The following is a 26,007-nucleotide window of genomic DNA, read 5'->3' as shown; positions in this document are numbered from 1 at the left end:
CTGGGGGTTGGTGAGAGAGTGAGGTGAGGCCCTTGACTTTTTGGGCAGGTCCTGTCTGATGTAAATCAGGCAATGTTTTGATGCGGTTCTGGATGGTAGAATTCCCAGGGCTGTGGAAATAGCATAGCTCTTGCTTCCATTGTATTAAGAAGACTTGTGTGGAGGGTTAGGACACTTGAAACAGGACGGGGTGTAAAGGGTTTTGGGGTGTGGCAGCCTAGTGACTATGTTTGTATGGTGGAAGGCATTTGAGGCTCTGATGGGGCAGAGGCGGGGCAAGTCATATTGGGGGGTGGGAAATGTTTTGATTGTGAAAGTGCCTTCTTCAGAGTGAGGCTTATCCATTGCACTCCTGTTGTGCTGACCCTGGCAATTTCTCCAACTATGGGAAACTTGGTTGCATAATTTGTTGAAAAGGGGAACTGCATTTATGCTTTTTGGAATCTTCTTAGAAGCAGTATAGTGAGGTCCTTGAGACAGTCGGAATTTATGTTCCTTTCTCTTTTTAGTGCTTAGCTGGTCAGTGCTTTGGTAAAGTTGCTTTGTGTTTCTCTCTTCCCACCGAGGACAGAGGTAAGAGGCTAGGTGTTACCCCTCAAACACTCCACAAAATCTCAGACAAAGCTTGGACTCTGAAGGGGTTTCTGACTTCATGCTTTCACCAGTGCTGTGGCTCTGTAAAAGTCTCTTTTTGGAACTTGACACTTTCCAACTTTGATTTTCACTTAAGGGAGTCACACCAATGTGGACTCACAAGAACTGGTTTAGTTTCTTGCCTGAACAACAAAACAAAACAGCAACAAAACCACACAAGATCTAGGAAATGCAGATTTCCAGATACTTGGTATCAGGCAAAGAAGACAGCCAATCTGGAGACGTGGAAACACACAAGTGAGCAGAGTTCTATAGTTGCTCCAAGGTACTGCTACCAGAGAGTTTCCAGACAAGGCCCAGGGGAGGTGAAATTGAAGAGTAGCCCAGTAGACCTTGTGGAGTTGAGGACACTGAGCTGGGAGTCCATAGGACAGTGTATGGGCAAGAACAGAGCTGCAGAAAGTCAACTAGTGAGAGCTGTGGAACGGGCCCTCCTCCACTGTTACAGGGTCCTGCTCAGGGCCTCCGTGGGAAGCAAAGATAGCAAATCAGTAGACAATCCTTTGAACAGGGCCTGGTTCTCACACAGCTCTGGGAATAGAGCCTGTGCCCAACAGATAGACTGAGACAAAGGAACCCTCCTAATTCCCAAGGCATAATGTGGAGTACTCAGAGAGGTCTTGCCACAGTTCTGGAAACTCATCATTAACCCTCCAGGGAGCACTATTCTGGACCATTCAACAAATCATTAAAGCAACACCAGAAATGATCAAACTGTTTCCAGGTAACTTGAATACATCCTTGAACAAAGCTCAAAATTATAGAAAACGGAAGTATCTAGCAACCAACAAGGTAACATTCACACCATCTGGCATTCCATCCAAGAGTTTGAGGTATGCCATGAAACAGGGGACATAACCCCTCATGAGAAGACAGATGAATCATCTGAAAATGATCCAGAACTGACACAGATGCAAGAATCACCAGAGAAGGGACAATTAAGTTTTTATTATACTGTATTCCATCAATTCAAAACATTCAGCAAACCCACAACTATATGGTCAACTAACCTTTGACAAAACAGAAAAGAATACCCAATGGAAAAAAGTCTCTCCAACAAATGGTGTTGGGAAAACTGGACAACAACATGCAGAAGTATGAAACTGGACCACTTTCTTACATCATACTCAAAAGTAAAATAAAAATGAATAAAGAACCTAAGTGTGAAACAAGAAACCATCAAAATCCTAGAGGAGAACACAGTCAGAAACCTCTTTGACCTCAGCTACAGCAACTTCTTACTAGACATGTCACTGGAAGCAATGGAAACAAAAGCATAAATGAACCGTTCGGACTTCATCAAGATAAAAATCTTCTGCACAATGAAGGAAAAAAAAGCAACAACAAAATTAGAAGGCTGCCTACAGAATGGGAGAAGATATTTGCAAAGGACATATCTGATAAAGGTTTAGTATCCAAAATCTATAAAGAACTTATCAAATCCAACACCCAAAAACCAAAAATTTTAAGAAATGGGCAGAAAACATGAATAGACACTTTTCCAAGAGGACATCCAGATGGCTAACAGACAGATGAAAAGATGCTCCACATCAGTCATTATCAGGGAAATAGAGATCAAAACCATGATGAGTACCTCACGCCTGTCAGAATGGCTAAAATGTACAATGCAGGAAACAATAGATGTTGGTGAGTTGCAGAAAAAGGGGAACACTATTGCACTGTTGGTGGGAATGCAAACTGGAGTAGTCACTCTGGAGAACACTATGGTAGATCTACAAAAAGTTAAAAATAGAACTACCCTAGGATCCAGCAATTATACTACTAAGTATTTACCCAAAGAATTAAAAAAAATACATATTTGAAGGGCCACATGCACCACAATGTTTGTAGCAGCATTACCAACAATAGCCGAACTATGGAGAAAGCCCAAATGTGCATTGACTGATACCCAGATAAATAAGATACCCACACACACACACACACACATAATGGAATATTATTCAGCCATCAGAAAGAATGAAATCTTGCCATTTACAACAATGTAGATGGAGCTAGAGTGTATTATCGTAAGTAAAATAAGTCAGTCAAAGAAAGACAAATATCATGCTCTCACTCATATGTAGAATTTAGGAAAGAAAATAGAAACACATATGGGAAAGGGGAAAAAAGAGAGAAGGGAAACAAACCATAAGAGACTTTTAATTATAGAGAACAAACTGAGAATTGATAGATGAATGTGGGTGGGGGATGGGCTAGATGGGTTTTGGGTATTAAAGAGGGCGCTTGTTGTGATGAGTGCTGAGTGTGGTATGTAAGTGAAGAATCACTGAATTCTACTCCAGAAACCAATATTACACTGTATGGGAACTAAAATTTAAATTTAAAAAATTATAATTGACATCGTATTTTGAATTTGAGGTGTACATCAAAGTAATTTGAAAGGTTTTTTTAAAGATTTTATTTAAGAGAATGAACAAGAGAGAAAGCATGAGTAGGGAGGAGCAGAGGGAGGAGAAGAGGGAGTGGTAGACACAGGCTCCCAGTTGAGCAGGGAGCTCAACCTGGGGCTCAATCCCCGGATTTGGTGATCATGACCTGAGCTGAAGGCAGACACTTAATCAACTGAGCTACCCAGGTGCCAGTGATTTGATAGTTTTATACATTGCAAGATGATTCTTAGGGTAAGTCTATTTACCATCTATAACTGTACAAAGTTAGTACAATTATATTGACATATTCCATATGTGTGCATTACATCCCCATGGCCTATTTATTTTATAACTAGAAGTTTGTATCTCTATATCCCCCTCATCCATTTCACCCACCCTCTATCCACTTCCCCCTCTGGTAACCAACAGCTTGTTTCCTATAAGTCTATTTCTGTTTGGTTTTGTTTGTTTTGTTTTTTTTCTAGATTCCATGGTAAGTGAACACATACTATATTTGTCTTTTTACTGAGCATAATACCCTTAGATCATCCATATTTTGCAAATGTCACCAATGTCATCAATGGCTAGTAGTAGTGTGCATGTATGTATATGTGTGTGTGTGTATATATATATATAATATATTATACATATATACATGCATATACATATACATATATATGCTATATATACATATACATATATACATTATATACATATATTATATAATATAACATATACATATACACATATACATATATACTATATAATATACATATACAATATATTTTATACACATATATTATTTATGTGTGTGTATATATATTATATCTTCCTTATTCATCTGTTGATGGACACTTAAAGTAACATGCATGTCTTGGCTAGTGTAAATAATGTAAAAGTAAATAATGCTGCAATAAACGCAGGGGTGCATGTATCTCTTTGAATTGGTGTTTTGTTTTGTTTCAGATAAATATCCAGAAGTGGAATTGATGGGCCACAGGATATTTCTTTTTTCATTTTTTTAAGGAGCCACGATACTGTTTTCTGTGGTGGTTGCACCAGTTTATATTCCCACCAATAGTACATAAGGCTTTCATTTTCTCCACATCCTCACCAACAGTGGCTTTTTCTTGCGTTGTTGATTTTGTTGTGAGGTGACATCTTATTGTGGTTTTGATTTGCATTTCCATCATGCTGAGCATCATTTCATAAGCCTGTGTCTTGTATCCGTTTCTTTAATTGTGTTGTTTGTTTTTTTACATTAGATTGTATAAGTTCTTTATAAATTTTGGATATTGAGCCCTCATTGGATGTAAGATTTGCAAATGTTTTCTCCCATTCACTGGGTTACCTTTTAATTTTTTTTTGATGGTTTTCTTTGCTGTGCAAAAGCTTTTCAGTTTGATGTTAACTGATTTGTTTATGTCAACTTCTATTTCCCTTGCCCAACAAGACTGGTCCAAAATAATATTGATAAGACCAAAGCCGAAGAGCTTTCTTCCCATGTTTTCCTCTAGGAGTTTTATGGTTTCAGGTCTTACAGTCAAGTCTGTAGTTCATTTTGAATTTATTTTGGGGTATGATATAAGAAAGTGGTCCAGTTTCATTCTTTGGCATATGGCTGTTCAGTTTCCCAACACCATTTGTTGAAGAGACTATCTTTTCTACATTCTATATTTTTGCCTCCTTTGTTATAGATTAATTGACCATATATATGAGGGTTTTTTCTGGGCTCACCATTCCATTGATTCATATGTCTGAGTGCCACACTGATTACTACAGCTTTTGTAGAAGAGTTTGAAACCAGGGAGTGGCAATACCTCCATTGAGGCTGTGTGTGTGTGTGTGTGTGTGTGTGTGTGTGTGTGTGTTTAAAGATTATTTTAAAGTAATCTCAACGTTCAATGTGGGGCTCAAACTCAGGGCCCTGAGATCAGGAGTTGCATGCTCCATCAGCTGAGACAACCAGGTACCCTGAGGTTGCAGTTTTAAACTGGCAATAATCAGTCTCCATTTGGACTGACTTCGGATGGGGTCCCAGGCTTACCCAGCAATCAAGACTCCCAGGTGTGTTTACTCAAGGACACCCTGGCCAACCTGTCCAACTCAGCTCTGGCAAGACAAATTTCCCTAACTGCCTTCAGAGGCAATCAATTTGTGTAATTAGGATTTGGAATTAGAAAGATAGCCTTGTACCTCCAAAAGCCTGCTCCAGCGACCTAGCCTCTCCAATTTCTCATCCTGTTCCTACACACACACTCATGTGCAATAAGCACCTCATCGGCCAGCCTTGAGCAGGCCTTTGTAGCTCAGGCTGCTTCCTAACCACCTTCATAGCTTCTAGGGTAGAAGAATTCAATCCTCCCCCAAATTTTTCTGAGACAGGTTTTAAATGGTGACAGTCTGTACCCTTTTGGACTGCTTCCCAGATGATGCCAACAGCTTCTCCAGCACTCAGTACTCTTCAGTGTCTCATATGGGTAGGGGTCAGTTTTGTCAGTTGCCTGGCCCCCTTCCTGACAAGGCAGTCCAGATACTTATGGTTTTAATTTTAGGGGCAAATATGAGCATTTGTGTAAATTAGTGCTTGGAAGTTGGCATATGTCTAGCACACAAAAGATCGCATGGTGATTTTAGGTGCATGGGCCCCAGTGGAGACTATACAGGTGACCGGGCATGGGCCCCAGCTCCACAGGCCTGCCGGGCCCCAAGTTCTTCAGGTCAGCTGAAAGATAGTACTGTGCATGCTCTATCTGAGCAGTGCAGAGTAGCCAGAAACTTAGAACAGGGCAACCATGGGAATAGGCTGGGTTGTAAGAGAGGGCTCTTGGAGGATAAGGTGTCTGCTAATCCCATGCCCTGACATACCTAAAGTGCAGTAGTGCCCCTGAAAACAGAGCTCAAGAGTCCTTGGATGCCTTCCGTGTAAGCCCTGAAAGCTGGTAAGGTACCATCTAATAATAGCCTGGAACTCTGTGTTGGAGAAGCATGAGGCCTTTCAATAAGCTGGTCTTGATAGGGAATGATGGGCATCAGTTTTTGTAACTGCTGTTTCAGAGTGATTTTATGTACATGGATCCCCTCTACACTGGGTACTATGTAGGTGATTGAAGCCAGGTTTCATGTCTTTTGACCTACAGGGACCTAGCTACACAAGGCCTAATGATGGGGTGTTAGTTGTGCATTCTGGGGCTGTGAAGGTCATGGTAACCAGGGACCTGGAACAAAGCAAGTATCAGGAGACACTGGGACACAGAGCGGATCCTGGGGCAATATACATCTCTGTAATCCCAAACCATAACCTACACAGGTGCACATATTTCTCCTGAGACTAGAGAGAGAGGACACTGGCCTCCCTTGCCAGGGCAGGGCTGGTGGGTTGGCTGTTCAAAACTCCTGTAAGAGACACTTGGTGCCCTGGTTGCCAGAGAAGCCCAGAATACCATTGGGTGGCAAGTTCAAATGGGGGCTAACTGTTACCAACTTGCATTTACTACCTCAGGATGACTTAAGTGTGTGGACCCCCTCAATTCTGGAGAATGTGCAAGTGTTTGGGTCCAGGGTCGAGCTCCACAGGCACACAGGGCCCTTATATCCCTGATTGGCCAAATGGGTGTGTACTGTGCATACACAGACTGAGAAGTGCAGTGTAGCCAAGGATATGGGTCCCAGGTCAAGGTATCTGCCTAATCAGAAGGTCTAACCTATCAAATGGGCAGCAATCCCCTTTATGGCAAGGCTCAAGTTTACTTAACTGCCTTGCTAGAGAGGGTCCTGATGGCTGGTTGGAGGGTTATCTAATTAAGAGATGCCTGGGAGCCCTGGTTGCAGGAGCAGGGACTCTCCCTATATAGTTGAGAAGTAGGTGTTTGGATGCTTAGAAGAAAATGCACCAAACTTCCTTAATGCCTCCTACTGGTTGCCTCAGGAATGAAGGGGAAAACACATTATTCTGTTGGCTTACAACTGAACTGAAAGAAGACCCTATTCCACACATGGAATATGCTTTTTAAAATATATGGAGAATGCAAGAAAGCAGAGCATTTGGAGGCAGAAGGCTCTAGCAGAACATGACCTAAGAAATGTGAAGGAAGTTATAATGTGGGTGGGTCCAATAAAGAAGGCTTCTAGGAAGAGGGTTTAAAGAATTTTGGCTGGTGGGGAAAAGAGTTGGTAGTCTGGTTCCTGTCCAGAGAAGTTGACAGCTCACTTACCCAGGCTGAGGAGCCACACTGAGGTGTGGTGCTGACCCAATATTTATAGGCAGCTCTCAGCTCTCATGAGAAAACTGCTTGATGAGCCAGCAGTGAGCTAACCCTGACCTGAATTATCACTACCAGAATAGGGCTCGAGAGGGGCAGAAAATGCTCATAGAGCTCCTTTTGACTTTTCATGAAATGTCCAGCCCTGGACCTAGAGCTGGTTTGGGGGGAAGCTGGTCGGTTAGCTCACATCTCCTCCATCTCAACCCTCAGCCCTCCCTGGGCAAGCCAGTAATCTGCCTCTTCTGGGGCACTGATTGCTGTCCCCACTCCTTTTGAGGTTAGGCCTTCCAACTTGGGTGAACAAGTGGCTGGTGGAAGCTAAGGAACTCTCAGGTATCTGGCTCACTCTGACTCTCACATGTGGACAACCCCAGAAGATGGCTGAGCCTTCTTGTGCCTGCTTGGATCTGAGCTAAGTGTTCTTAGGATGGAGGGCAAGGGATTGGTGTGGGAGTTCTGGCTTAATAGGGGGTGTGTTGGTGTTGGAAGGCCCCTCAGAGGTGTTCAGACCCCTTATATTGCAAATGAAGAAACTGATGTCTGGAGATAGACCTGAGCAAGGCTATATAGTATGTTGGTGCAGAGCAGGAATTGGGCTCAAACATCTTTGTTTCTGGTTAAGGGAAATTCCAATTACACCTCTCTCAGGACTGCTGGGTATCTACAGGTCATCAGAATTACTCTTCCTAAACATGTTCCCAATGTGGGAGCCATGCTCCCAAAGAACTTACAACCTAGAAGACAACTATTTTTATGTAGCCTCTTGGTAGGCAGCATCTGTCCCTTCCCTGCCATGAAACTCCCCTGGATCCCCATCAACCGAGGGAGAAACATGAGCTGCTTAGCATGACACATATAGCCCTTTGGGAGGGGCCCATTTCACCTCCATCAGCCCTCTCCAGCCCTCACCTGGGGACATATGGGGCCCACCTGCCATTTGCCCTTCTGCCTCATGCACATCCAGCCTTTTGTCTTTAGTGCTGTCACCCTGGACTGCCCTTCCCCGCTACAGGGTGTGGTCCTACTCACCTTTGTGGCTCAATTCAAATGCCACCACATCCAGGAACCTGCTCTGTTCTTCCTAACTGCAAACAATCCCTTCCTTCCAGAAAAGTTCTTACAAACCACTTCTGGCTCTCAGTACTTTCTCTCCAGGAGTACAATTGTTTACATGTTTTGCCTTTGTCTGACAGTTGTCTATATATCCTCAACAGGCATTCTTATTCATTCTCATATCCTCTCAAGCACACAGCCCAGGGTTTGGCATATGGAAGAACTCACATTTGCTGAAGGATGTGTTCTATTGGCACCTGGGCCCTTGACCCAGGAAGTACATATGGTGGGCTTACTATTGGTGCTTTCCTTTACCCCTCCCTTCTTCCAAGCTCTCCCCTTCCATCAGAGATGAGGGTCTCCTCTTCCACCTCTACCAGCCCTTCTGTCCAGTTTTCATGAAGCCTTCTCTGACTGCCCCAGTCCCTCCTAACCATTCTGCCCTCTGAAAGCCCTAGGCAGTCCCTGTGTGTGCTGTACCTTGGCTCCAAGCTTGTCCTACCTCTCTTAATCTCTATTCCATGTGCCATGGCATTGTTCCTAACAGGAAGGGACAGCCTGGACTCAGCTTCAGTCAAGGGAAGCCAGTGAGGAAATGAACCAGTATTGCTGGATCTCCCAAAGTTTCAGGAAATCTGAATTCCATTTTTTTGTTGTTTTTTATCTAAATTCAATTTAGTTAACATACAATGTCTTGTTAGTTTCATGGGTAGAATTTGGTGATTCATCCATTGCGTATAACACCCAAGTTACAAGTGCCTTCCCTAATGCTCAACACACAATTACCCCGTGCCCCCACCTCCCCTCCAGCAAACCTTAGTTTATTTCCTAGAGTTAAGAGTCTCTTATGGTTTGTCTTCCTCTCTGTTTTTATCTTATTTCATCTTCCCTTCCCATATGTTTATCTGTTTTGTTTCTTAAATTCCACACATAAGTGAAATTGTATGGTATTTGTCTTTCTTTGATTGACTTATTTCGCTAGCATAATACCCTCTAGTTCCATCCATGTCTTTGCAATTGACAAATTCCATGGTTTTTGATGGCTGAGCAACATCTCATTATATATATACACCACATATTCTTTATCCATAAATCTGTCGATGGACATCTGGGCTCTTTCCATACTTCAGCTATTGTGGACATTGCTGTTACAAATATTGGGGTGCATGTGCTCCCAAATCACCAGATTTGTAGCTTTTGGATAAAAATTTAGTAGTGCTCAACACACACAAAACAGATAATCAGGTCAAAAAATGGGCAGAAGACATGAACGGACACTTCTCCAATGAAGACATACAAATGGCTATCAGACACATGAAAAAATGTTCATCATCACTAGCCATCAGGGAGATTCAAATTAAAACCACATTGAGATACCACCTTACACAAGTTAGAATGGCCAAAATTAGCAAGGCAGGAAACAACGTGTGTTGGAGAGGTTGTGGAGAAAGGGGAACCCTCTTACACTGTGGGTAGGAATGCAAGAACAGTGTGGAGATTCCTCAAGAAATTAAAAAATAGAGCTTCCCTACGATCCTGCAATTGCACTACTGGGTATTTACCCCATTTTTTCAGATGTAGTCAAAAGAAGGGCCATCTATACCACAATGTTTATAGCAGCAATGGTCACAGTTGCCAAACCTGGAAAGAACCAAGATGCCCTTCAACAGATGAATGGATAAAGAAGATATGGTCCATATACACAATGGATTATTATGCCTCCATCAGAAAGGATGAATACCCAACTTTTGTAGCAAACATGGACGGGACTGGAAGAGATTATGCTGAGTGAAATAAGTCAAGCAGAGAAAGTCAATTATCACATGGTTTCACTTATTTGTGGAGCATAAAAAATAACACAGAGGACATGGGGAGATGAAGAGGAGAAGGGAGTTGAGGGAAATTGGAGGGGGAGATGAACCGTGAGAGACTATGGACTCTGAAAAACAATCTGAGGGTTTTGAAGGGGAGGAGAATGGGAGGTTGGGGGAGCCAGGTGGTGGGTATTAAGGAGGGTACGTATTGCATGGAGCATTGGGTGTGGTGCAAAAAACAATGAGTTCTGTTACGCTGAAAATAAATTAAAAAAAAAAAAAAGACATAGGATTGACCTCCACTCTGCTTTTCCCTTTCCCTCTGCTCCTCCTTTGCCCCCTCCCCCTGTTCATGTGCTCATTTATTTCTGTCAAATAAATAAATTTTTAAAAAAATAAAATAAAATAAATATAGAGCTTAAAAAATGGAAATGAATTTTGTTCACCTCATATATTCATGAAAATATATCAAATGCATTGTAGGAGGTACTTTTGGAAAGGGAGAGGGGAAGTAAATGAAGATCTCAGATGGAGGGAATGTAAAAGAAGACAGGGACCTTGCACTGACCAAGGATGACAGTGTGCCTGGGCCTTAGAATTAAATTAACCTCTGCTCCTAAGAAACTGGAGAAAGAGCAGGAAAAGCAACAAATAATAACAAAATCAAAAGTCCATTTATCTTGTTTATAGGCACCAAGAAAAAAAATACTACATATCTGTATGTGAGTAAAGTTAATAAATACATGTGTTTATACAGTTTATATAGTCTCTCTGTTTAGGTTTAGATGTTTAGGTTGTCTACCTAACTAGCCAGCTACCTAGCTACTTAACTAGACAACCTAGCTGTTCATGCTACTGTTGGGGGTTAGTGACAACATGGAATTCAAATGATAATCCTCTTTAACTTGGACAGCCTCTTCAGGCTTGAAGATTACCTTCCACCATTCCCACAAATGGCATGTTTCCAAACCCTTACTGCAGCCTCCTCCGAACAATGGTGTACATCAATTTTACTGAGGAAATAATGATGTCTTCTAAGCATGGACTTTAAACTACAGAATGAAATGTATAGATTTCATCACAAAAGAGAATTTCTACATATATAAAATATTTTAAAACCTACCATGACTTAAAACTGGAAATACTTTCTTTTAAGGACTTAAGTCATAAGATTTAGTGGAATTTAATTATTTATCAGGGGGAAAGCAACCTATCATGACAATCAGAGTGGCATGGGCATGGAGTTAAGATTATTTTGAACCAAAAGAGAATGAATTTTATGTAAAATGTAATGATAATGTTATTTCATATCTTTATGACATTTTTAAAGCCAAACATCCATGATCTACACTCTCCTATTGATAAAAATTGCCTCATTTATCACCTTCATAAAAAAAAAAAAAAAAAAAAAACAAACTTCCTAAAGGAATAAATGAAACAAGATGGGATCAGGAAGGAGACAAACCATAAGAGACTTTTAATCTCACAAAACAAACTGAGGGTTGCTGGGGGTAGGGGGGTAGAGAAAGGGTGGTGGGGTTGTGGACATTGGGGAGGGTATGTGCTATGGTGACTGCTGTGAAGTGTGTAAACCTGGTGATTCACAGACCTGTACCCCTGGGGCTAATAATACCTTATATGTTAATAAAAAAATAAATAAACAAACAAATAAATAAAAATAAAAACAATAAACTTCCTAGATTTCTACTCTACTTAAAATTATTTAAGATTTACACTTCAGCAGAAAAAGAGTGTATATACGAGGACAGTAGTAGAATATTTCTGAAAAGAATTTCCATTGTAGCTTTTTTCTATGCTGCCCTTTTTAACACAGAGGATCTAGGAGACAAGACACTGAGAACCCAGAGTGATGCTTATTAGTTCTCACATGTTAGTCAATATGAAATCTTAAATACCCTCTTTCAGAGTGTAGAGAGGTCACTCACACTCCACAGAATAAAATGCTAAAGTATTAACTAGAGTAAAAACTATAACTCACCTTGAATAATATCACTTTAAAATATCTTTAAGGGCGCCTGGGTGGCTCAGTGGGTTAAGCTGCTGCCTTCGGCTCAGGTCATGATCTCAGGGTCCTGGGATCGAGGCCCGCATCGGGCTCTCTGCTCAGCAGGGAGCCTGCTTCCCTCTCTCTCTCTCTGCCTGCCTCTCTGCCTACTTGTGATCTCTGTCTGTCAAATAAATAAATAAAATCTTTAAAAAAAAAAATAAAAAAATAAAATAAAATAAAATATCTTTAAAATTTTGCAACTTGATACTATGCCAAAAATTTTGGGGGAATTAAAACAATGTCTGGATAAATATGTAAAGTCCAAGACATTAAGACAAAGCTACATATTCTTTAATCCTTAGATTATTGTCTTATTTTTACTATCTTCTTTCTTAAAAAGATATTAACCATGCCTTGTGTAATTTTAGTGAGATAATACACTAATACAGAGAATATATTTTATATAGTGAATATAGGCATTTGCTTAAGCATAAAAATAATTATTTTATCTCAAGTATCATAGTAAGACACATTTAAGTATGATTTATAATTACAGAATTCTGTTTTAAGAAGAGTTTCCTATTATTAATATTTGACAATAAGTTGTATGGGAAATTTTGCACCAGTGTGTCCATGGAGTAGTAAGTTTTAATGTAGTTGCAATAAAAATAATTTGCTAACATTGGAGTGTTACCAAGAGAGGCCTGATGCCTGTAGTAAGAAAACTAGCAAGGGGCCTTGACTCAGTGATCTAGGGACAATATTCCTTCTCATATGCATAACAATATACACACACATGCCTGGGATTCTTGCTTGAAGACTCCCATTGACCAGACCTGAAAGCCAGACCCTTGCTCAGATGATTCTTCTGTAGGTTGTCTTTCGACCACACTTTGAGAAACACTGCTTTAGAGTCTGACTCTCATCCTAACAGACTCAGAAAGCTGGACAATTTTTCAGTACATCAAGTATGGGTGTATCTGTCTGGAACAGACTCACGTGAACAGAAAGCAATATATAGTAGACCCTGGAACAATGCAGTTTGAAAGGAGCAGGTCCACTCATATGCAAACTCTTTTCAATACAGTCCAGTACTGTAAATGTATTTTTCTTCCTTTGATTTTCTTAATAACATACTCTTTTCTCTATCATACTTCATTGAAAGAACATAGTATATATTATACTAACATATAAAATATGTACTTTATTGACTACGTTATCAGTAAGGTTTTTGGTTAACAGTAGGGTATCAGCAGTTAAGTTTTTGGGGAGTCAAAAGTTACATGCAAATTTCGACAGCATGGGGAATCAGCACCCTTAATCACCATGTTGTTCAATTATATAACAAAATGCTAAAGTATTAACTAAAGTAAAAACTATAACTCATGCAAAGCAGTACACTTAGGTCACTAAGGGAGGCAATTATAATCAGAAAGTTGCCTACAAAATATAGACTCAAATCAAAATAATTTATAGGATTCAAATGAAGTGACATCAAGGTATAAAGAAATAAATTTTATTTCACAAAAAAATCTTGTTAATTATGCAGAATGGTTAACTATCTTCATTTTTAGAAGAAATATTAAGATATAGAAAGTTACAAAGAGCACAATACTCCTTCATATATCAATCACTCAGAATTAGCAAATGCTAGAACTTCAATATATCTCATTCTTAAATGCATGAATCCCTTGATACTTAAATTTACATAATTTGTATATAGGATAATTTGTATATAGGATATATGCATATATTGTCCCTTAGCTTATAAAACATTATAGATGAAGTACCTGTTAAAAACTGCTTAGGTCCTTCTTCTTTTATAGTGTATTGCAAGGCCTTCTCTTATGTCATGCATAAGCTGTCAGGAATGATGTTCACTTACATGAAAGTACTGAATGTCTGTTGTCATCCTGTCATTGTCAGCCATTTACTCACCATGCTGTTACATCTAAAATATATCCATCTACATCTAAAATGTATTCAGGGATGTTTAAGGGGGCTTCCTCAGTTTAGTAGCCAGAAGGCTATTTTACATTTATAGATACCAACAACAAATATAGGAGGGAAATATCATTAAAAATTACAATTTACCACTCATTTTAGAGGCATAAACAGTAAGGGTTAAGCAAAAAAAAATTTTCATACTTCAAAAAGAAGCTTACACTGCAACCACGAAGACAAGATTGATATCTAAGAGGATATAATTCTTAGATGGAGGCATAAAAACTTGCATATCTACTATGGCTCTAAAATAAAGCATAATAGCCTAAAATGGAGATCATTAAGAAAGGCTTTTGGGACGGGGGATTTTGACCTAAATCATAGCAGTCTGGCAGTAACTAGTGAAGAGGAAAAGAAAGATGATCTTAGTTGGGAATGATTCCACAGAAGTGGAATTGAGCAAGCCTTGTATAGACCATGTCACAAGAACACCTAGATTATGGCTCTTGACAATTACTGAGATTTTTTAAATGGGTGAGTTGATGGTCATATTTTAACAATAGGTCTTCTCAAAATGATTTTCACAGATTACTTTTCCTTTAATGGTGTTTTGAAAAACGCTGGCATTCTGTTGGATACTAATGTTATTTCTTTTCCCCTCCAAAATAATAACATAATTCTATTTGGGAACTCCTCTATATCCTATACCCAGACTCTATACCCCACTGGCCATTTACAGTGAGGATCTGCATACTGCAGTAGTTTCTATGGAGTTGAGTAGGAAAGAAACATCTTTACATTTGTTTGCTTTAGTGCCTAAAATATTTCAAAAGAGTAACAATATAAGGATTTGGCAACATTTGCAAGAGATAGTGGGAATGAGTACAGATTCTTGAACAATTTTGCAGCACGGTGAATATCCTTCAGAGGCAAGGGCCTCTGAAGAAATATGTGGAGTTAGGGAGGGAAAAGAGGCTGGTGTCAGGAAATAGGCAGGGTGGCAAAGGCCTTACAGCAGGTGTGAGGTAGTGAGGGTGAGACATGCATGGTGCAGAGGAAATAAGGAGCAGTGAAATCTGAGAGACAATGAGAAGAACATATTAAGGAACGAACAAAAGGGAGGGATAAAAACAGCTATGAGTTAGTAAAAGCTACTTACTAGTTTTTCTCTTCTTTGCTTTTAAAAGGCAGAAAAGACTTAAAGAAGTCAGTGGGGGCAAAAATGAAGTTCTAGGAGTGAGTATCTAGATGCTATGCAGAATAAAAGTAGAAGTAATGAATCCAAAGAAAATGCAATATTGTCAATGAGTAAATTAATCCAGAAAATGTCCTATAAGATTTAGGTCATCCATGGGATTCATATTCATATATCTGCACTATTTCTTTCTATATAAACCCACCTTATTAATATTACATATTGATATATACATATAAATATTATATAAGGGTCTTTTTGTTTTTAAATTGTACGTTTTGGAACTCAAAGCAGATTTTAATATTGAGTTCAGAGGATGTGTGAACTGAGGAATTTATATCTCCAATAAATATGGAAAACATAGACTAAGATTTATAATTTATGTATTAGTGTTCATAGTAGAAAAAGTAACATTGAGAATAACTTTTCTTGAAGCCTGTGATGTCACAAAATGAAGGAAAAAATGGCAATTCCTTCTCTATCCACTGCCAATACTGGCTTCCTGTCGAATGACAGTAAGAGAAGTCAGGCAATAGTAATATCAATCACAAGACTGATTTATTTTCTATTGCAACTTCAGTCTAGTGAAAGGTGTTATAATGGTAGCTTGAGATCTCTAAAGTAAAGTAGAACATGAGAAGCAATAATTTAAACTGTTCTACACAGAGGCCTCTATCTTGACCTAAAAATTGCTATGAGCATTTAATTATATGACTCCTCTTTTGTTTATACTAACACTATTTAACTAGAATTTTGTCTGTAGAGTGAAGGGTCCTTTATGTAATTTCAATCCATGCCTTCAATAGACAAAATGTTGAGAGAATTATCCTTCAGTTACAATAATGTTACACTAAACTATTATCATAAACTATTATGGCGCCAAGGGTATGTGAGGCATTTATGTAGATGAAACTCCAGACAATGGGTACAGCCCTTTATCACTTTAAGAGTACTTCCATATTATTATCTCATTTGATATTTAGCATTAACATTATGTTTAAAATTGTGAAAATTGATGGAGCGCTTTCTCATGACTGTGCCAAACACTGTTTCATGACACACTTTAAACTAGGATTTCGTTCATCTTAGATCTGTAGCACCTGTGTGTCTGTGAATTTATACATAACTATTTTTTTATTTCATTTTGTTAACAAAAAATATGAACTTATTCTGAATTATCTGAGTGATCATCATATAATTAAACACTAATAAATTTCCATTCCTACTTTGGTATTTGGATTTGCAATCACCTGTTATTTACCCAAGAGAAACCCTAAAATAATTACATTTAACATTAAATGAAGTCCTTCTCAAACTGGAGTTCAAAGGCTGAGCCATCTGAAGGTATATTCTTGGAATGCTGAAAACTTGTTATCCAAGTTTCAGTTTCAGAGAACAGAATCCACTGAAACTAGTTTAAGCAAAAAAAACCAATTTATTACAAAGAATTATTAAATGGTTTGCAGAATCAATTGAAGGTCAAAAGAAATATATTTCAGCAAGAACAATTCCCCAAGATGCTACAGATATAGAAGCCAAAGGAGCTGCTGCTGCTATACCATACAGGTGTTGCCCATGGGGTTGGTACCACAACTAGGGCTCTAGAACCATCCACCCTCAGCTACAATACACACCAGCACTATGTAATTCATCTTTGTTTGTCCATTAGACACAGTGTTTAGCTTGAGGAACATATTCAATGAATATTTACTGACGAGATGAACAGATACTCTTTCTTCTCTATTATAAACTCAAAGTTTATTTGTGCAAATGGCTAAAGGAATTAAAAGACTTAACTATGACCATGAAGGAAAACTGGAGAGCAATACTGTTAGATGTATTTTTGTAGACTACTGTATTATTTACTGTCATTAGTCACTAAGATAAAACAGAATACATAAAATTTTAGTGAGAGAAGAGTAGTTCATCATTTACAGTCAGCTGAACTGTCTAGGCAGTGGGAAAAATGGGGGCCAGCTTGCTTCACATTTCATTCACAGACCAAATGGTTTGGGAGCAAGATATTAAAGACAGCTAAGCCTTCTGCCTTGGTTAACATTCAGCTGGCATTGGGAAGGGTAAATGTGTTTATGGTTTAGGCCTAGAAATGCTGCACCTAATATTTATTTGCCTTACACAGACAGCATAGTCACATGGCTTCAGTGGACTATAGTGAAATCAGGGAATACAGTAGAGTTGTTTATTTCATCCACAGGAAGAATAGGAAGAGATGTTGGAAGAGAAACTATAACATCTGATTTATAAAAATCATTATGGTAAATTTTATAGTGAAGGTGGTTTTTGAGATATTCACAGAGCATAGACAAAAACATCTTATCCATCAATGTAATAATGATAGGACTTTAAATATCCACCAAGTTGGGTTTTAGTATTTCCTTGGATTGATCAATAGCAGCTTGTGAGATTTCTCTTTTCCCACATAATAGACCAAGGTTATTAGCACTGCCCTAAGCATCCAAACATTTTCCAAGGAGAGCAGGTCACAGTTGACATCTTTCCCCAAATGAGGTATTTTCTTGCTTCTAGGCATGGAATGCACACCTCTTCCACCAACTGTATTTCATGGGAGCGTCATTCAATTGACACTAATAATAAATTTTTATCCTTACGCATAGACCCCTTGAAAAAGAAGATTGATGTTGAATGTTAAGTGGATGTATGCAAAAAAAAAAAAAAAGTAGATGAGAATTACTAGCTGAAAGAAATGTAAAAGCATGTGAAAGATAAAAATGTTTAGAGAAAGGGCAAGACTCTGTAGCTGTCCTACATCTATGGCATTTGCTTCTTTGTACACATTTTTATTTTTCTGAATGCCCAAGTTCAGTACACTAATTTTTGACAATAGCTAGTTTTATATATTTTGAAAGATGTTATATGAATACATATTATAGGAAAAAGCAGAGGAATCAGAGACAACATTCCCACAACTAGAACATGAAAAAGAGGATCAAGTCTTCATCCTTAAGAATAATGGATTATAAGACTCCCTTTTTCATTAAGCCATAAGTTTTGTCTGTCCTCCTCTAATAGTAAAGAAAATTTAGAAAACCCATAGGCAAAAGATTAAGTTGCAAAAATTTAGCTTCATTTTGACCTCCCAGGATACCTAAATTTCTCCCATCAGCAGTTAAGACTTGGGGATATGATTCTTTTAACATAAATTCTGCTATTATAGTATCTTAAATTTATATTGGTGATGCATTTTATCTTTATAATATTTCATTTTTACAACCTGATTACACAAATATCTCTCCTTCATTTTATTTGTTTCTTAAACATGGTAACACTTCTTATTTTATCTTTTCACAAATAAGCTATCGAATAAATATATCCTGTTGGTGTTGGTTAGGTAAATATTCATCCATTCATTCATATGGTCAGAAAAATAAAGCATTATTAGTGGACCTATGATTTTTCAAAAGCATTCTTCGTAATTGTTTTCCCTAAATTTGCTTACAGTTGCATATTTCCCTTCAATCAGCATTATTATCATGTCAGATACAAGAACCATTGGCTTTTTTCATCACTGGCACAGTTAAATTCCAAATTAAGTTGTCAGTAGATGATTAACACAAGGGATTCTGCTGACTAGAGAGGCTTTCCCCAGAAGGAATTTGGTATTCCCTTGGGATTCTTCAAGATCTCAATGTGCATATAACATTACACATTAACATTATAATTGAAACAACTATTACTCATTCAGTCTTTCTATATCCTTTGCTATTGTCCAATGTTCTAAGGTAGAAAAGTGATGGAAGACTGATAAGGAGTCTGCATTTATGGACTTTTAGTTCTCACAGACAATAAGTATATAATAAAACAAGTGAAATAAAGCAGAGAGTGGTATGTGCATAGAGGGGAAAAAAAATCAGGAAAATGTGATCAAGACTGACTGTGATAATGTATAACATTACACAGAGGAGTCAGAAAAGATCTCTCGTGAGGTGACATTTGCGCTAGGCTCTGAATGACAAAGTTGTCAGCCATGTGAAAATTGGAGGAAGGGCTCTCCAGGGAGATGCCAGTGTAGAGGCCACAGTAACAGAATGAGTTGGGTGTATTTGCAGAGAGAGAAAGGGAGTGTGGCTAAAGCCTGGAATGAGGGGAGAAGACTGGGACAGGAGACTGGAAAGGAAGCCAGCCCTCTCTTTGGTAATGATTCCTTCATCTCTTGTGCTAGTCTGGAGGCCTCCAGAGAGAAGGCAGCTATTTCCACCTACTCATGTCAGAATATTCTTAATGAATCTACAACGAGGTACTTTAATTTTTATGAATTTTTCCAATTTTCCCTAAATATGGCCATAATATCTATTCACTGTGGAAATTTTAAGGAATAGAAGTATTAGAAACTAAAAATATACCTTAAATCCCAAACATTCAAGTAAGTACTATTTTCCTAAGTATTTAGGGCAGTGGATCAACAAACTCTTTCTCTAAAGGCCTAAATAGTAAACATTTTAGACTCTGTGGGTTGCATGATCTCTGTAGTGACCTCAGCTCTTCAGCTAAATCTGAAATCCGTCAAAAACAAATGTAAATGAAGGTTCATGACTGTGTTTCCAAAAAAATTTTATTTATGGACACTGAAATTTGAATTGTAGATAATTTTCACTATCGTCAAATATTATTCAACCATTTAATTATATTCAAGACCATTCTTAGCTGGTTGGTTGTATATAAAAACAGGTAGCCAAGCCAGATTTGACAGGACCATATTGAGCTGACCCTTGACTTAGACATATAGGTATGTAGATAGAGCTATATCCATTTATAGACATATAAGTGCTGTTGTAAACAATTAAACAAATGAGAACAACACCATATAGCTGTTTTAGAAAATGTTATCTCACTAATTTCCTCATTCTATGGCAGGTGAAAGGAAAATCTGACGTGTGATTAGACACGTGAACATATATATATGTCAAAAGGACAAATGAAGAATGAGGAATGTACAAAAACATTGCTTTTTTATGCACACAACCAACTGAGAAGATTTTGATTGCTTATCCACAAAGGCGGTAGGAAAGGAAAGAATAACAGCAACAAGAAACAGTCTTTACAAAAAATAGCTAGAAACTTGGAAAAGCATAGGATTGAGGGTGTTTATTTGCATGCCCAGCTACCCCTCTGTAACAAAGTCAGTAAAAATGTGACAGAGTTGATAGGATTAGTGTGTAAGGAGGAATTTAGCTGGTAAAATATGAAAGAAGTTCCCTATCATGAAGAAATTATAGGAAGAAAGAAATTCTTCCTATCATGGATAGGAAGAAAGAAGAAATAAGTTCTTCCTATCATGCTATAAATGTTATTTGGCAGAAGTGTGATTTGGAAAGAGGCCAGAAAGGAAGTTTCTTGAGATAACAAAGGATATCACTAAAGCACATACTAATTATCAGTGCCCAGTTATTTTTAGGGGACATTTCCCCTGGAAGGTCTGCTCCCTTCTAGATATATCTGGCAGTCAGAAGGGAAACAAAGAGAGCAATCCAGCCTTTGGGAGGTTCCCATTCTTACATTTTTTAGATCATGTACATTCTCTTATGTTGCTAGGTTGTTATCTGAATATATAATTTTTAATATCATTCATTCTTTTGTTAGTTCATTTATTCAACAAGCACTGATTTAGCACTATACCATGACAAATATTGTGCTACATATCTTGGAACTGTGTCTGTGACTAATAATAATAATATAAAATTATATAGTAATATATATTATATATAATAACATATAATTACATATAATTATATATAATAATTAGTAAGAACTATTATTATAGTAGACTTCCTAGCAAACTTTACAGAGTACTCAACTATGAGTCAGGCTGGAAATTTTTCTAAGCATTTGATTATGAGAAACACAAAATGACAAGACAGTATAATAACACCCCTGATTTATGGGTGAGTACATGAGGCATAGAGAGGGGGGTAACTCTCCTAAGTCAGTAAGTCAGTAAATGTCATGGCTTTAGTCTGTACCTCTAGCCGCCATGTTGAAGACGCCTCTGAGATAAGTGTGTGCTCTCAGAAAACTTAGATACTGGCATAAGGAACAAAGTAATTATAATAAAACATGGCAAAAGCTACACTGGGATGTATTTAAGGTGTTATGAGAATACGTAAGAGGACTCACTAACCCGAGGAATGAGAACAGAAAAGACCCAACTAAACTGAAGCCTGATGCATAAAATGTAATGACTGGATGTTGGGATGAGAGGTCAAAATGTTCCAGGAAGAGGAAACAGCATGAAGGCCTTAAGGTAAGGGAGAATAAGATTTGAGGCATGACATAAATTTCACTGGACCTGAAGGGGAGACATGATGACGATGAGCCCTAAGATTAAAAATAACAAAGTCCAGATGCTAAAGCTGCAGACCCTGTTCTTCTCTTATACAGGTCTGTCCAAAGAGGTAATGTCTGACTCACTTTCCAAAGCCCCAGTTGTAGTAAAAGGTGCATGAGTAGACAAACCATAAGTGACTCGTAATCTTACAAAACAAACTGAGGGTTGCTGGCGGGGGGGGGTTGGGAGAGGGGAGTGGGGTTATGGACATTGGGGATGGTATGTGCTAAGGTGAGTGCTGTGAAGTGTGTAAACCTGGCGATTCACAGACCTGTATCCCTGGGGATAAAAATATATTATATGTTTATAAAAAATAAAAATTAAAAAAAAAAAGTGCATGAGTATCTGAATGGCCTAAAACCTTTCAGGCAGAACCATTCCAGTCAGATTTCATGGGAAACCTGCTTCTCTTCCTCAGTCCTTTGCCTTTTTTTATAATCAATAGCAGATAATCTTTCCTTTGAAAAAAGTTTATAAAGGTTTTTGTAGGATAGTTTTACAGCTAAAAGAATTAATCTATAATGGTAAACAGAGGATGAGTTGCTAGAACAGGAAGAACTTCTAGGAGGATTGATTAAGAGAGTGAAGGTTGGATGGTCCTTTTAAGATGTCAGAGAGTAAGTGAAAAAGTTAAAAGTGATATGAAGAAAGATTTTAAAAGGTGCTGAGTAAAGATAAGGCTTTCAAGAAGAAAGTCAATAGTCTATAAGACTGCAAAAACATTTGATGGAGAAAGCAAGAACAGAAGAGCAAAGGAGAGAAAATAGGTTAAAGCTAACTTAGCAAAAATCTAAATACAAGTGAGAGAGTCTGTCTATACCATCAAGGTAGAAAGTATAAAGAAAATGTCACACAGGAAACATGGAATTTCTAAAGGAGAGGAAATTAGGATTGATTTTTAACATATTAAAAATGGTCAATAACATGGTACAGAAAGAGAAATGAAAAATCAAGAAGATGTTCTTTAAGAAAGAAAATGATACATAAATAAAAAATGTCACATAAAACAGAAGCAATATGTACCAATGTCAAGGAATTAATCAAGAGTTAAGAATTATTCTATGGCAAATATATGAACTCAAAAATTGCACAGAGTTGGGGGCGCCTGGGTGGCTCAGTGGGTTAAGCCTCTGCCTTCAGCTCAGGTCATGATCCCAGGGTCCTGGGATCAAGCCCAGCATAGGCTGCCTGCCTCTCTGCCTACTTGTGGTCTCTTTCCCTCTGTCAAATAAATAAATTCTTTTTTAAAAAATTGCACAGAATGATTAAGTTAAGTTAGAGTTTGATGTTTCTCTTGGGTTTGATATTTGATAGTTCTCTGCTGAGTCTTTCAGCTCTTAAAACAAGAGGAATTCTAAAAAGCTTTTGGATTAAAGGTGTATGAATAGAAGGTCAAAAAGTCAGCACAAGAAAAACTACCAATAATAATTACAAGGGATAGAAGAAAAGCATTAAAACCCAGAGACCAGGACCAAAACTGAATACTGATCACAAACTTACATAGACATCTCACTGCAAAAGCTGGCAAGCTTAGCAGAAGGCATGACACACAGGGCAAATGATATGTCAGAGATCCAAAAATAGCTGATTGTGAAATTCAGAGGAAATCTGAAACAGGTCAAAATTGAGAGGTGGAAAAATTATTAGTTCATTTATTCAAAAATATGGATTTGCTGTTTAATTACAGTAATTCTTTCTTTAAATCTGGATCCAAAATAGTGTTTCCCAGATAAGCTGCTAAAATAAGTGAGGATGTTAGATATCAAAGTGACCCATGCTCTAATGCTCAGTGGGTGGGGAAGAAATAATGTGACAAGGAGCATGAGGCAAGTGTACCCTCACAGTCCTTTATTTTAGTGTGTGCTCTGTAGACCCTCTCAAAAGAAAATAAATAACAAATTGGAAAGACAAATGGGAATGTCATAAAAAAGAGATGCTATTGGAGGTAGTTAATAAACCTAGATGCCTTATGCAGATAACATCATTTGACACTAGAAGACAAACCAAAGATGAGATTTAAAATTTATAAAGGTTTCTCCAGGAAGCGATAACAAGAGGAACAGTGCTATAAAATGTGACAGAAAAAAGTGATATTGAAAACCTCAAAGTGCAGGCCAGGCCACTGGCAATGCTTGACTTGCTTTGGAGAGGAGGAAGACTCAGAATGGCATTTCATGCAGTGAAAATAAGAGAACAGAAGATGAAAATAACCAGAGGGGATTTGAACATTATTGGGAAGCAGGATATATAATTAAGCATTGCCAAGTGCCAATCCATGTTTGCACATGACAACTCCCACCACTGCATGCAGCTCCTTCATTAAGGAATCATATGAAAGTCCTCATGACACAACAGGGGCAAGAAAACTTAGTGGGAAGGTTCATATTTCTCCTGAGAGGGTGATCAATGTCAAGGCATTTCATCAATCAGTGTTTTCGTCTTTCAAGTACATGAAGGCAGAAGGCGGCAAAAACTGGGCCAGGTGATGATGCACAGCAGGGTGGAAAAGCACCCACTTTAGCAGGCATAGAGCCCCTCTGAAATCAGGCTCTACCATCTCAGCTGCAGGGCTGAGCCATGACCACCCCACTGGAGTCTCTGTTTTCTTATGTCTACATCCTAAAGTGACAGTGAGAATTAGGGTGATAGATCCAAAGTGCTCAATACATCTGTAAACTTTAGTAGAGGTAGAATTTTTAAATCTAAAGACTCATAAGGGGGGATGGGAAGACAACATTGAAATAATAAAACAAAATTGAAGAATTTAAACTTGAAAGGTTTAGATATATTCTAGACAGCTACTAGAGATCACTGTGATATGGAGTGTTTCACAAAATGCAAACACACAGAAAGCACCTCCCAAGCATGAGAAATGTGAGGAGACAACAGACAACAGGGAGCTTCTGAAGACACTCCTCTACAGTCTGTGGGTTGGGGGATGATTCAACTGCAATCACAGCGTTGGGACATCATTCAAAAAGAATAGCACAGAGAGCAAACACAGGTGGGAAATGCTCTCCAAGATCTGGCAGAAAGGGTAAAGCATCATTCATTCATTCATTCATTCATCCATTCATTCATTCCCTCACAGGTTTGACAAGTATTTACTGTGCTAGGCATAGTGAAATAGTTAAAAAAAAAAAAAAAACTGAACAGAAAAAGAAAACACATAGAAAAAAAGATGAAGAGCACCACACACATTTTCTTTTATTAATTTAATTAGGATATGCCAGATGGTGATCATAGGAGGGTAAGAATCTATATCCAGAAATTTAAGGGGCCCCTGGCTGGTTCTGTTGGTATAGCATGTAACTCTTGATCTCAGGGTCTCTCAGTTCAAGGCCTACACTGGGTATAAAGTTTACTTTTAAAAAGAAAAGGTATTCATGCCTTCATAGAAAAAAGAAGAAATTTAGAGCACTACATATATTACATAGCCTCATGTGAAATTCCTGGTCTGATTTTCATAAACTCGAGAGAAGGTTTTAGTTGGTCTGACTCAACCCGCCAGTCGCACTTGGGGAATAAGGAAGGAGGCATGCTTCACAGAGGTTTTTTTTATTTGCCTTTGAGCTAGTTTGAGCATCCACAGTTCATAGCCTTGATGGAAGAGGAGGAGCAGAGATGTATGAATTTAACAAAGGTTAGCACTCCTTCTGAACAATGTCTAAGAGGCCAGCTAGTTATGAATGATGCATAAATAAACCATAAGTTATTCACTTCATTTTTGATGTAAAAGATCTTTGAAAGATATAAACCATAAAAATTTTAAGAGAATATTATTTGCTATTGGTCTATGAACTACACAAGGGCTGGGACTTTTTCATATTTATCTATACCTATAGAGCTAGCACCCAGTACAGTGCCCTGCACAGAAATGGCATTTAGTATTTGTGGAACTTAATTAAGGACCTGTTAGTCTTTCAGTGACCCTGTTTACTTATGCCTTTACCAATCGCTTTGTAAATGTATTTTACAGATAGGCTTAGACTAATAAGTTAAATCCAAGAGTCTTCATCCAGACATATTAAAAGCTAACAAGAGGAGGCTGAAGTTATATTGTCTCCAGTTTTTCTCAAATAGAAACATTAAGAAATATTTCTCAAAATTAAAAAATAAAATAGACAAATTAGTGACTTGTCAGTCAGGCAGCATAGTTGAGTTAATCCAGTAAGTACCTCTTTAAGGATTTTTTCCCAGTACAGCAAAACTAAACAAATAAAATAAAGTAAAATAAACCAAGTATTACTGCATTTAAGAAATACTTATAATGTTAAAATGACAAACAGTTTCTGTTGTTATAATGTTGCTATCACTTAT

At 38.0% G+C, this 26,007-nt stretch overlaps 1 long non-coding RNA gene across 1 annotated transcript in view; it reads left to right on the top strand.

The window, feature by feature from the left end:
- The window catches only part of LOC309842017, a 273,345-nt gene that overhangs the window by 205,517 nt on the left and 41,821 nt on the right, over nucleotides 1-26,007 (top strand). The window lies entirely within an intron of this gene.

This window comes from Mustela nivalis (genome assembly GCF_964662115.1).
Source record: "Mustela nivalis genome assembly, chromosome: 10".
NCBI lineage: Eukaryota > Metazoa > Chordata > Mammalia > Carnivora > Mustelidae > Mustela > Mustela nivalis.
The sequence above is the reverse complement of the archived record's forward strand: the minus strand, read 5'-3'. Positions and strand labels throughout refer to the sequence as shown.